Raw genomic sequence first — 14,042 nt, 5'->3', positions numbered from 1 at the left:
AATCTTTAAAGAAAGAGATTGAGGAAGACATCAGAAGATGGAAGGACCTCCCATGCTCATGGACTGGAAGAATTAATATTGTGAAAATTACCATCCTACCAAAAGCCATTTGTAGATCAATGAAATGCCAATCAAAATCCCCATGATATTCTTCACAGAATTGGAAAATAAAACATTCCTAAGATTCATATGGAAGCACAAAAGACCTCGGATAGCCAAAGCAATCCTGAGCACTAAGAACAATGCTGGGGGGATTACTCTACCAGATTTTATACTGTATTACAGAGCTATAGTCATAAAAACAACATGCTACTGGCACAAAAATAGACCCATAGATCAATGGAACAAAATTGAAGACCCAAATATGAGTACATGCAATTTCAGCCACCTGATATTTACTAAAAGGGCTAAGAACTTTCACTGGAGGAAAGACAGCATGTTCAGCAAATGGTGCTGGCAAAACTGGCTCACCGCCTGTTAAAGAGTGAAACTAAACCCCTATCTTTCACCTTACACAAAAGTCAATTACAAATGGATCAAAGACCTCAATGTGAAGCCTGAAACTCTGAAACTGTTAGAAGAATACATTAGCAATAACCTACAGGACATAGGTGTAGGAAAGGATTTTCTAAACTGGATATCAATTGCTCAGGAAACAAGGTCAAGGATCAACAAATGGGCCCTTATTAAACTAAAAAGCTTTTGTACATCGAAAGAAGTGACCAAGGAAGTGAAGAGAAAACCCAGAGAATGGGAGAAAATCTTCACCAGTAACACATCTGACAGAGGTTTAACATCCAGAATATATAACAAACTCAAAAAACAAAGAATCAAGAAATAAAGTAACTCAATTAAAAGATGGGCTAAGGAGCTGAACAGAGAGTTCTGAAAAGAAGAAATAAAGATGGCTAAGGAACATCTTAAAAGGTGTTCAACATCATTAGTAATTAGGGAAATGCAAATTAAAACCACTTTAAGATTTCATCTTACCCCAGTCAGACTGGCTAATATCAAGAGAACAAATGATATCAAATTTTGGAGAGGATGTGGGGAAAGGAGATTGCTTATCCACTGCTGGTGGGATTGCAAAATTGTTTAAACTCTATGGAATCCAGTGTGGAGAACTCTTAAAAAACTACAAATGAACCTGCCATTTGACCCAGTTATACCACTCCTTGGCATATACCCAAAAAACTCATCCTATTGTAGAGACACTTGTACAACCATGTTTGTTGCTGCTCTTTTCACAATAGCTAAGAGATGGAAGCAACCTAAGTGTCCCTCAACTGATGAGTGGATAATGAAAATGTGGTTCATTTATATGATGGAGTTCTACTCAGCAGTAAAGAAAGATGAAATCATGGAACTTGCAAGTAAATGGATGGAACTAGAAATTGTTATACTAAATGAAGTAACATAGACTCAGAAAAAGAAAATGACGTATGTTCTCCCTCATTTGTGGATCCTAGCACCAAATCCTGATAAGTGAGTATGTATCCAGACCTAACTACAGGAACCAGAATAATGAAAAGGAACCAAGGAGGTAAAGGAAAAGAAAGAATCTGAAAGAGAAGAACAGTAAGAAACAAGTGTTAATAAGGGAGCTATGGATAAAAATGTGGTTATTTTAGGGGGAAGCAGGGACAGAGGGTTAGGATTAGGGTTAGGGTTAGGGTTAGGTTTTGGGTTAGGGTTAGGGTTATACAAGGAAACTTGGGGATATAGGGAAAGGAGCTCAAGAGAGGTGTGACTATAGGAAAAGGGTATTATTAAGGGAGAAATGGGAAAAATGGGGAAACCATGGTGGAAGGGTTAGACAATGAGAGAGATAAATAATGCCTAGCTAGTTTTTAAAAAAATCAGAGGGAACCATATTAATCAAACAACCTACTGACAAATTATACATACAACTAGCTCAAGGAATATAACATATTTCTAAGCAAGGTTTATCTGATAAAGTTTGGTCTTTGCCCAGGCTTTATCTACATAGCACATGGTAATTAAAAGTACCAGACTGGTGGAACTAATCTTCTTGGATGTTTAACAGCCATACTTTGAGGCCTATACTAATTTGGTCAGAGGGACATAAAGGACAGTTTTTGCTCCTTGCCCTCCTAGGTCGACTAAGTTCCAGGGGACTATGAGTATCTCTCAAAATGTCCTGTAACTGTGATGAGTCACCTGTCCTCTTGATCAAAGAGGCCATGGAGACCCAAACAAATGGACTTGAACCAGTGTCCAGTCTACAAAGGGGAGGGTCAAAACAGAGGAATCATTTCCTCTATGCTTCCAAGTGAAGCCAGCCACAGTTGAGCAGGACCTTTGACTTATCTTCACATAGATGGAACTGGTAAAAGAAAGGAGCCAGGGTCTCCTCCCAAGCCCATGTGACCCCTGAGGAACAGATCCTCAAACGACCTTAAGAGTAAAAATAAATGGGTTTATTTGGGCCAACTCTATGGTCTTAAACACTCAAAAGGAAATTATAACTAAAAAGTAAAGGGATCAATATAATTCTTTAAGAGTCCATGTGTATAGCTAAAGGCTACATGACAAGAAACAATGCCAGAGAGGAGATACCTTCCACTGAGTTGTTGGCCAGGGTGGCCCAAGGGACTCCCAGACCATAACCCAACATAGAACTGGGAAAATGAACAGCAGACCCCAATCTTATCTAAAGGAATATTGGCAACTGATTGCTGCTGGATGAGGAAGAGCTGATCTTCTTAAAAGAAGGAACTCTAGATAGGCTGACTAGATTCAATGGATGGACAAGCACTGGGGAATGGGTGGGGTGCTGACAACACAGTGGACAGTAACAGGGATGACAGAGTATATGGGCTTCAGTGGGAGGGGGAGCTATGGGAGGGTACCATATGGGATGTGGGTAAATGGATGAATAAGATTGTTTGGGATGTTCTGTATGAAATACACACAAAAAATCAACAAATTAAAAAAATGAGTTATATTTGAGGAAGAAGCATAAAAATTTGCTTCATGTTAATTAGTAGATGTGAAAAACATTGCCATTGAAATCTATCTGATGACTTTATATCCATGCTTAGGTGGCAAGGAGCTCAGAAAAATAACTGACTGGGACTAGTAATAATCAGATACATAGAGATTAGAGACTCATGTGCAAACATCTAAGTGTTAGTAGCATTAAAATGAGTTTTTCTGTATGAAACAGTATATTCAAAAAATGAAATGGAGATCTTTTTTAAAGGTTAAAACCTCGTTAAATTTTATGTCTTATAGGATTTATACTGAATTCAATATTTTATAACTGTATTACTTCAACTGTGAACCTAAAAATTTACAGCCAATTTTGTAGAGATGCATCTTTGCTCTGGAAATTGTTATTGAATATGTTAATGCTGTAATGAAATGCTTACTTTATCTAATCATGTGGTCATTAAATAAATAATTTTAAAAAAGAAAGCAAACCACTGTACCTGACTTGCTAGTCACTGGTTGTTAAACAATGATTTTGTGACCAGATACGGAAATTCTGAGTGAATGGGGAGCTGAGGTATTCGTTTTAGCTTGATAAAAATATAACACTTTTAACTGGAGCTCTATTTAGCATTACCATCCTCTATTTGTATGCCATAACTTCACAAGTCACAAAAGACAGCTCCGTTGGTCATGGGGGAAACAAGATCTATTTCCCTCCTAGATTCTCCAGCCCTACTCTTAGGTTCACACTGGACTTTCTCAAAGCTGCCCTCCTGCTCCCGAGTGTTGAAGCTCCTTGTTTCTCATACAAAGAAATCCTCATGTTTGACTATCTCTTCAGTATTTCCTTCCGGAATAGTTTTCCAAGACTATCTGTCCGTTGCTCTCAAATTCTAAGCTACACATCTAGCTCTTTAATACATCTGGATTTTGATTGTCTCCTGAAGCCCTTCATTCTAACTCCCAGACATAATTTCTATAAAGGAGGATTCATTTCACCCTTGGTCTGTCCTGCCAAGCAGAATAGTTCAATGACTCAGGCTGCCCAAGTTTTATTTCTTCCAGTCATGACTTTGGATTCTCCAGTCTGTTTTCACATTTGAGAACTTAGTCAATTGAAAAACAGATCAGATTGCCACAGCATTGAAGTGGTTTTGTTTCTTCTTCGCTTTTTAGTTACAATGCTTTGATGTTTGAAAAACATTATACAGTGCTTGACAGCAAATCTTGAGGGCAAATTTCTACCATTACAAAGGTGTATCTATTTCAAAAGACCTAGTAGATTAATTAGATTTCTGACTTATAGATAACAAATATGGGGTATTGCAGGGGCAGGCATTAAGCCTGGAAATTAATGACGGACATTTGTGAACACTCCGTCCTTCTCCCTATCAGTTTTTGAATGATGGCAGATTTTTAGGTGGTGAAATCAATTTAAAGAATAACAGTATAGGTATATTTTTTTCCTCTTCAGACATTTACGTTATGTTGGACAAATAAGTCAGTCCTTCATGGAACTTACAGGTTTCCTATCATTTGCAACTGTCTGTGGCCTCCCAACATCATTTTTTAAAATTGTAAAAGCTGTTCAGCGGTTTATCAATCAAGTACATGATGTAAAATTAAAATTCCAACACAGAGTCTTTCATTGGAGATAAAAATTCTAAAATTTTAAGCTTGGAGAGACCCTGCTTTGGCATGCGTGCTCTACTTCCAGTGGATAACCTGAATGGCTCTAGTTCAATAGAGAATTTCTCTTTTTGAGACAGGGTCTCCCTATAAGTCCAGCTAGCCTGGGACTTGCTATGTATATCAGGCTGGCCCTGAACTCCCATAGATCTGCCTGCCTCTGCCATCCAAGTGCTAAGATTGAAGGCGTGCACCACCATGCCTGGCTGCTGGAGAAATTTTTTATTTGGCATTTAAAATGATAAATTTGCATGACTTTATTGTTGTTTTAAAATCTAATTTCATGTACATAATACATTTTGATCATCTTCAGCCTCTTGTACTTTCTCACCCCCCCTCCTACATCTGTGGAAGCCCTTCTTCTAAACTAGTTTCGTGTGTGTGTGTGTGTGTGTGTGTGTGTGTGTGTGTGCATGCACACGCATTCCATTGAGTTTGATTAGGGTTGCTTGCATGAGCGTGTGTGTTATTTACTGAAGGATAGGAAACTACCCAATGGCAACACTACGGAAAACGCCATCTCCCCTTTCCCCAGCTTATCTTCCTGCCTCTGCCTTTGTTCTCCTCCTAATTTATAATCTGTCAAAATCAGATGACCACATATTCCTCTGCATGCCTTCCATGGCTTCCTGCTCTTAGCCAAGTGAAAGCTAAACTCCTTGCTATGCCCCCAAACACCATCTGGGTTGGGCTTTACCTTTTCTGTCTCTCCTTTGATTACTCCGTCTCACGTTTGTTTGGTGCCTCCCATGACTTGAATTTAATGGGCAGTCCCTTTCCTTAGCATCTTTTTGTTTTTTTTTTTATTTTGTTTTTTGACACAGTCTCACTAGTCCCAGCCTGTGTGGAACTCACTATGCCAGGCTGGCCTTAATCTCACAGAGATCCACCTGTCTCTGCCCCCTGAGGGCTGGAATTAAAGGCAGGCACCACCACACTTGGCATGTGTTAGTATATTTAAAGGCTCATCTTGGCACTTGCTTGGCTAATCTTTGGACTCAATCCCTTTCAGAGCTATAACTTCTTCATAGGAGTGTCTCTGATCACCCTATTGAAAAAAATAGAACCCAATGTTTGTTCAGCACAAGGATACTCCAGTCCTTTTCTATTTTAATTTTCTCCATCATGTGTCATGGTATTTATGATGCTTATTTAGGTATTCCATGTCTCTCCAGTAAATTATTGGTTCAACTTGGGCAGAAACTTTATCATTTGTATACGGTTTTATTCACAACATCTAGAACAATGTGTGGCATGTGTTAGAGAAATAAATATCACTGAATGGATGAGCATCACAGCTTAGAAATTTGGCATTCCCTCCATCTCCTCCCAGCTTCCTGTTGGAGAATTCATAGGGTCTGGATGTGTATTGTTTGGCTTCTTCCTCTTGTTAAGGCTTCTTCTAGTCATTTGGATCTGTCACAAAGATCTGGAAGCAATACTCAGATCTGATGCTTGGCAGGCTCTCTGGGGTGGACCTTTTTTGGATCTTTTACAATAAGCGTTTCTCAAAGTTTTACAATATACTTCCAATTTTGGCAAAATTTTAGACTTACAGGAAATTTGAAAGATAATATAGGGAGTTGATGTCTATCTCTATCTGGTTTTCTCTCTCACATTATTGAGTTATGCTTGAAATGCAAAAAGTTGTACATATACAATGTATGTAATTTGATGAGTTTGGTGATAAAGACATATGCTAAAGCCATCATCACAATCTATGCCACAAACCTATTCATCATCTCAAAAGATTTCCTCCTGCCATTGTTATTATTATTATTATTTTTCAGCAAAATCAATTAACACAGAATCTATTATCTTATCGAAGTTTTTAGTGCATAATATAGCATTGTTACCTGTAAGAAATATGCTGTGAAGTAGATCTCCAGGATTTGTTCCTCTTGTATAATTCATATTTTCTGCATGTTGACTAATACTTTCTGGTTTGCCCCTCTTCTTAGCTTTCAGCTACCATTAGTTGCATCCCTGCTTTTGTGCATTGGACTATTCTAGTTCATCATATAATCTGTATGAAATAGTATTTGTTCTTCTGTCTCTAACATATTCCACAGTGCATAATGCCCTCCAGATTCATCCACAGTTCTCAAATGGCAGGATTTCCATCCTTTCTGAGGTAGAACAATATTTCATGGATCTATATGTCACATTTTAAAATTCATCCATCCGTGAGCATCTGGGTTGTTTCTGTCTTGGCTGTTATGAATAATGATACAATGAAAACGGGGGTGCATTTGAGATCTCAGCCTTTGCTCTTCACCTTTCTTCCTTATATTATCTTGTTTCCCTTTTTACAACACCCTCACATATAAATGGTATTCCAATCCATCCCCAATGATCTCATTGGATCTTTACATCAACCCCATAGACAGAAAAAGAAAGAACGAATGAATGTCGGAATTATTGAGCATTACTTAGTGCCTGGATCCAAGCCAGGAACATTCACAATGCATACTCATTTATGCATTAGCCCCAGAATGGAGGTACCTTTCATCCTATTTTATAGATGTGGCCCAATGAGTTAGTGACTGGTGGTATGACTGAGATCACATGGTCACTCAGACCTTGGCTTCTTCTCTGCTCTTGCGTCCTCTCTCCTCCATGCTCCCAGAGCCCCTTTTGTGTGGGCTTGGCTTCATTTAAGTCACATTTTAAGGTTTTCTTCTTCCGTGGAGATTTTTGGCTTTGGTAAAAACAAGTTGTTCCATGTTCTTCTTTTTGGTTGTTGTTTGTGAGTGTGAACCCAGGGGCTACAGCAGTCAAAACTAGTAGCCCCTAGAACTGAAAACAGAGAACTGTATGAGGTTTTACCTCATTGGGTAAAGGTTATCCCAGCAATTCAGGGCATTATAGTTTTCAGAAGTGAGACCGTCTTCAACATTTGGCTGGACATCTTGACAAAGACGGTTGGGGATTTTATTTGGGAAGAACATTGAAAGTAGTTCCTCCTGTGAAGGGAGGATTTAAATTCTTTCAAAAATCTGAGTTTGTTCTCTCAAAAGGGAGGGTGATTGGGAGGAAGCAGATTTGTTCCTAGCAAAGGTGCACACAACTAAAAACAAACAACACGCCCCACCCCTCTGCAAAAATACACCCAATTCAGTGTGGGCAGAGTCCAGAGTCCAGGACATGTCTTCATCTTGTAATCAGTCCAGTCCTGGAAGAACTTCTGAAAGTTAAAGAAAAAAAAAAAAAAAAAAAAGAGTTCCCCAAATTATCCAAATTTGTTTGCTTGAAAAGCAGCCGTAGGGAATTGCATCTTTCCTATTGCCACCACGTGTGTGCCCTTGCACACCCCGCTTCACAGAACTGAATAATGGTAGAATGCCTTTTCATGTGGAATGCAGCCCCGCACTGTCCTATTGGCACGATGGCATTCAAGGGCAGGAAGCCAAAGGCCTGTGGCTTTCACTGCACTGAGTTCCCATCCTTACTCCCTGCTTGCTCACTTCGCACTCAGCTTATGCCTGGAGTTTAAGTTCTATTCCAAATAGGCTACGTGTGCTGCATTTAACACAGGGAAGGGATTTTATTTTCCATCTGAGTAAGCTAGTTTTAGAGCTTGCAGGATACACCCATGCAAACAAACAAAATGTTTTAGCACCCAAAAGAACATGCTTAGAAAGTATTAAGTCAAGCATAGCTAGAAGCATGTTTTATGGGGTACCAAAACCAGCTCCTTAGGTGGGCAGAAGGTTTGTAGTGGGAGGAATGGGGCCTTTGGTGCAGCATGCTTAGCGACTCATTTCTCATCTTATATGGGAAATGGTTGCTGTGATTGTGGACTCTGTAAATAGTGTTGTTTTAGAAAAGTAGCAGCAAGGAAAGGAAGCAGGAAGGAAGAAAGGAGGAGAGGAAGTGGGGGAGGAAGGGAAGAAGGAAGAGAGCTAAGAAGGGAGGGAGGAAGGAGAAAGGGAGGAAGGGAGGAAGGAAGAGAGGAAGAAAGGAAAGACAAGGCAAGGTGTCTGATTTCAGACCTAGAAATATCTGGGTTACAAACCCCAACCCTGTCCTTTGTTTGTTATGTGACCCTGCTTATTCCATTTAACCTCATCTCCTCTGCATTACCTGGAAATCAGGGGTGATGATCTCTCCCTCACAAAGTCTCATGTCAAACCAGAACATACACAGCATATCTCTTCCTTTCCTTCATCATTCCACTCTACAATGATGGCTTATGAGTCCTCTGGGTATAACTGAGTGGGCTTTTCTTTCCCTCCCACTTTATAATCAAGTTAGCTCATTCTTTCTTCATTCTTTTTCCCCGAAGCCATATTTTCAGCTGTGAGATCTGAAGTGGATATATTACAGGTTAAATCCTGAGGGGATGCCAGCACTGAAAGTTGCATAGTAGATTAGACATAACAGCTAATATAGTCATGTAGTGCAGAATGATATTTTGGTCAGCAATGATCCACATGTATGGTGATGGCTGTGCTATATAGCCCAAGTGTAGTAGGCTGAATCATCTAGGTTTATGTAAGTATAGTCTATGATGTTTATACAACAAAAGCACAGATGTTATACTTAGGATATCTCCATCACTAATGATGCATGCCTGTGCTTATACTGTATTAAATTTTAAATTACATTTATTTATTCTATATTTCTGTGGTGTGTGTGTGTGTGTGTGTGTGTGTGTGTGTGTGTGTGTGTAGTCATGTGGGTGGAGGTCAGAGAACAACTTATAAGAGTTGGTTCTCTCCTTCTACAATATGGGTCCTAGGAATCAAACACAGATTGTTGGGCTTGGAAGCAAGAGCCTTCACCCACTGACCCATCTCATCAGCCCTAATTGTACTTTAGCATTTAAGAAACATTCAAATAAATCTTCCTGTTTATTTCATAAAATTGATTTGTAAATCATGTTTGTGTGAACAGTAATGGATTTTAGCATCTGTCATTACTCTGTTTTCCAGGTGAGGAGTCTGGAGCCCTGAACAGTTAGTTGTAGGATTTGACCAAGGTCACACAGCTGGAAATACTGGATTAACCCCAGGCTTCACCTGGGTAACTAAACGGTTAGCTTTCACATATGACCCTTGCCCCACTCTGCTCCCTAGGTCCTTGCTTGCCATTGGCTCTCTTGTGGTCCCCTAGTATTTTTCAGGATTTCCTATGAATTCTTTTTTTAAAAAAATTCATGTATTACTTTTATTTTATATGTAGGAGTGTTTTGCCTGCATGTTTCAAGTGCACTTGTGTCGTGCAATGCCAATGGAGGTCAGAAGAGAGTGCTGGATTCCTCTTGAATTGGAGTTATAGACGGTTGTTAGCTGCCATGTGAGTGCTGGGACTCGAACTGTGATCATCTGCAAGAGGAGTCAGTGCTTGTAACTGCTGAGCTGTCTTTCCAGCCCCTCCTGTGAATTCTTTAAGTTCTCCTTCTAAGTAGCTGCTGCTTGGTGTCACTCACTTTTTCCCCTCCGGGTTTGGTAATTTTTGTTAATAGTCTGCCCCCTGAACGGAAACACTGTGAAGATGCTTCCCTGTTGCTATGACTACTGGTGCCCACCATTGCAGGAGCTCATATGGAGGGTGCATCTCCTTCTGCTGTCAGTCACTGCTGCTGATGCTCACCACTGTCACTGGCTGGGCCAAGGTGAGCTTGCTCATGAACCTCTGTGGTGAGCCCACCAAGGTAGAGGATTTATGTGAACTGCTTCTGCTGAAATCTCCATGGCTTAGAGGTCTCATCTACTATGAGCTGCTTGAACTCATGAAATCTTAACAAGGAAACAGTAAATATAGGCAGCAGGTAACATACTGACTTTGGAATCAACCGGTGACAATGAACTGGTATGCTGTTTTATATCTTCAATGAGTTTCTGTAGTCTCTCAAGCAAATCAGCTACTCAAGAAGGTGGTGCCTTCTTGTTTTCACAAACATCTGACAAGTCTTTTGATGACCCTTGCTTAGGTCCATGTAGGGACCCCTGCCTGCCTTTGAGATACTGTGCTAATGATTTTATGCTTCTTAGATATCAAAGATCAGTAATAGTTCAGGAACAATTTTTAGAAATAACATTGAATTAAAACTGTTTATTTTGCCAACTGAGGAAAATAACAAGACAGAAGAAAGTGCAAATAATCACCACTGACAAAAAACATGCAGAGAGAAAGAGCTGGGTCTCTGCCAGCTCCTTAGTAACAGAAAGAGGATTTTAATCCCCCTCCCAAAGGCAGAAAAAGAATAATACTCAAGTAAAGGATCAGCTCTTAATTGAATAAAGTTTATCAAGGGTCCGTGTATTATTCTCGTCCCACTTCCTTGCTGTTTTGGAAGTGCTCTACGGCTCCATTTGATGTCCTGGTAGCACTGTGAAGGAAGCACTAGAAACATCCCAACTTTATAAATGTGGAAATTCAGGACCAGAGAGATTGGACATTCTGCCAGAGGTCACAGAGATAGCACAGGAAGTAGCTAGGGCTTAAATACAAGCCCTCCAGTGGCAGACATAGTTGATTAAGCAGTCAAATAGGATGGGTATTCAACCAGAATGAAGAATTTTGCTCATATGTTTAGATTTTTTAAAATCCTTAACAACTTTAAAATGGATAGTTATCATTTTTTCATTGACATGTTATTTTGAACATGTATTAATTAATACATGTGTACATGTATTGTTAAAGTTTATCATTTTGTATAGTAACTATTATTATAATTTGTATACAGATCCTTTTATTCCTATACTCCCTGGAGAATGATCTATGGAAAAAAATAGGAGTCTGTTCTTATAATTTTGAGTGTAGCAACTCCAGCCTTTCTCAGGAAACATGGAGAATCAGGAAACTTCTAGACTTCATTTGGCTTATCATTCCATTTTCTCTTCCTCACTCCTTTTGTATCTTTCCCTTCCACAGACAAATGGAAACATCTCCAGAAAATGAGTTCTTGATGATCAGGCTGGCGACTTCCTCATGTTGGGAAAGTTGCTTCAGTTCACCTCATAGCAACTGTAAGCACGGACAAAGTAGTTCTTGTCTGCTGCAGCTGGGTTGGAGGAATGGGGGAAGTCACAAGGCTTCTCGCCATATACAGACTCAACATTCAAGTTTTCTGTTTTGTACCAATGACTCAAGAGGTCAGTGCTCCGTGGTCATTTTTCAGTTTCTCTAGGACATCAATTTGAATCAAATATAGAAACTACACTGGACATCTATCACCTACATTTTAATGATTTTTGTGTTTATATTTTCTATTATACGTGGTCTTTAAAAATTCTTATGGAAAGTAATATGGACTTCAGAATCCTCACCTGTAGATGAAGAAAATTTGGTAAAATATAGGCTAGGAACATAAGAAGTAATTTTTTTGTGTGTTTATATTTTCTATTATACGTGGTCTTTAAAAATTCTTATGGAAAGTAATATGGACTTCAGAATCCTCACCTGTAGATGAAGAAAATTTGGTAAAATATAGGCTAGGAACATAAGAAGTAATTTTTTTTTAAAAAAAAACAAAAACAGGGCTATTCCGAAGGGCATGTTGGTATACAACTAAAATTCCAGCACTTGAGAGACTGAGGCAGGAAGATTTCCATAAATTTAAGATTAGCCTGGGCTACATTATATGTGTTAGGCCAGCCGGGACTACACAGCAAGATCCTGTCAAAACTAAACTAAGCGGAACCGATCTAGCTAAACTAAACTAAATTAAACTTAGCTAAGCTAAGCAAGCTAAACTAAGCTAAGCTAAAACTAAACTAAACTAAGCTGACCTGATCTAGCTAAACTAAACTAAACTAAACTTAGCTAAGCTAAGCAAGCTAAACTAAGCTAAGCTAAAACTAAACTAAACTAAGCTCAACTGATCTACCTAAACTAAACTAAACTAAACTAAACAACTAAACTAAACTTAGCGAAGCTAAGCTAAGCTAAAACTCAACTCTTAACAGCTCAACTCAATTCAACTCAACTAAACAGCTGCCAACTCTTGGCTTCATTCTCCTGCAATGTAAAGGTTATATTGGAACTCATTTGTAAAATAGTTGAAAGACCTATTTTGATCATACTGTGTTTCTGAAATTGTGTGCTTGAGTTCTTAGGGGGTTCATTCCCTTAAAAGTTGATACCTATGATGGTTAATATTGCTTATATATTTAACAAGATCTAGAATCAGTTTCCAGGTATGCCTGTGAGGGATTATCCAGATTAGGTTAAGGGGGGAAGACTCACTTTCACCATGGGTGGCACCACTCCATGGATGGTGTCTTGGACTGAACAAAAAGGTGAAAATGAACTGCGTACAAGCATTCACCCCCTTCTGCTTTCTTACCGTGGATACGATGATCAGCTGCCTCACTCCTGCTGCTCTGACTCCCCCACCAAAACGGACTATGCCCTGGAACTCTGAACCATAATAAATCCTCCTTTCCTTAAATTGCTTTTGTGAAGAGTATTTTGTCACAACAAGACAAACAACTGATACGATGCCTTTAAAAGCTATTATCTTTGGTGTATTTAGATTTATTTTTGGCTAGTAAAAGTAAGGAGAATTTGAAAGCTAGAAACTAAAAGGGTAAAAAATAAATTATATGAGTTCTCTTTTACAAGGAGTAGGATTCAACGTCTTATGTTCACTAGGACTAGTAGCAGTCATGATACAACGCTGATACTCTATCCACCAGCTCCTTATTCTGTAAGACAGATCCTTGCTGAAGAAAGACATCTTGAAGTTCTCTGATTTCTCAGGTGGAAATCCATCTAATTTTCTTTCAACTTGGGTTCAGAGAAGATCACTTCTCTTTTTTTCCTACTCTTTGCCAAGAAGTTTCTCATGATTACAGAGAAGTGTAGAAAAACATTGGCATTTACTTTTCTCTTCTGGAGAAATCTCTCTTGGGATTTTGTGGAATGAAAATGTAATGAGTTTAAGGATGGGAGGGGCAGAGAGAAAGGATTATTATTTCTTTTCAGAACATTGACTAGGGTAGAGTAGAATTTTATGACTGGAATTTGTTAGAGTGTGGTAAAGGTCAGTCATTTTTCAGAAGAACAAGTTTTTGAGATGGAGGGGTGGATATATTCCTCTGGGACAGATTGGTAAGGTATCATCCGTACTCCCAATTTACAATTTCGTTTTTAGTCATGAGAGACATAAGCTTTTTGGAGGCATAAGCTTTTTGGAGGAGCCTAGGAGATCTCAGAACATAGATTCCCTGGAACATGAGTGGATAATGTCATGTACCCATTCATTCGATATTCAGTCATTCCTTCACAAGTATTTACTGTATTGAACTGCTTCAGGCATGACTCTAGGGGCTGTGAAAAAGCGGGGAAGGGGCCAGATATACGAACCCTACTATGCTGGGTCTCATTATCTGTGGAGAGATACAACACAAACATGTAGAAGCACATACATTTTTTTTTTTTTT

At 39.1% G+C, this 14,042-nt stretch overlaps 2 long non-coding RNA genes across 2 annotated transcripts in view; both read left to right on the top strand.

Annotated features, from left to right (window-relative positions):
- LOC115067876 overlaps window positions 1–9,680 on the top strand; it is an 18,982-nt gene extending 9,302 nt beyond the window's left edge. The window contains exon 4 of the long non-coding RNA XR_003847240.1: window positions 9,585–9,680. This is a non-coding gene — a long non-coding RNA (uncharacterized LOC115067876). The remainder of the gene's footprint in view (window positions 1–9,584) is intronic.
- Window positions 9,681–9,936: 256 nt separating this feature from the next.
- The window catches only part of LOC115067875, a 6,683-nt gene continuing 2,577 nt past the window's right edge, over window positions 9,937–14,042 (top strand). Inside the window, exons 1-2 of the long non-coding RNA XR_003847239.1 lie at window positions 9,937–10,267; window positions 11,530–11,750. This is a non-coding gene — a long non-coding RNA (uncharacterized LOC115067875). The remainder of the gene's footprint in view (window positions 10,268–11,529; window positions 11,751–14,042) is intronic.

This window comes from Nannospalax galili, unplaced genomic scaffold, assembly GCF_000622305.1.
Source record: "Nannospalax galili isolate Female #2095 unplaced genomic scaffold, S.galili_v1.0 scaffold666, whole genome shotgun sequence".
Classification (NCBI taxonomy): Eukaryota; Metazoa; Chordata; class Mammalia; order Rodentia; family Spalacidae; genus Nannospalax; species Nannospalax galili.
This window is presented reverse-complemented; position numbering and strand designations above follow the sequence as displayed.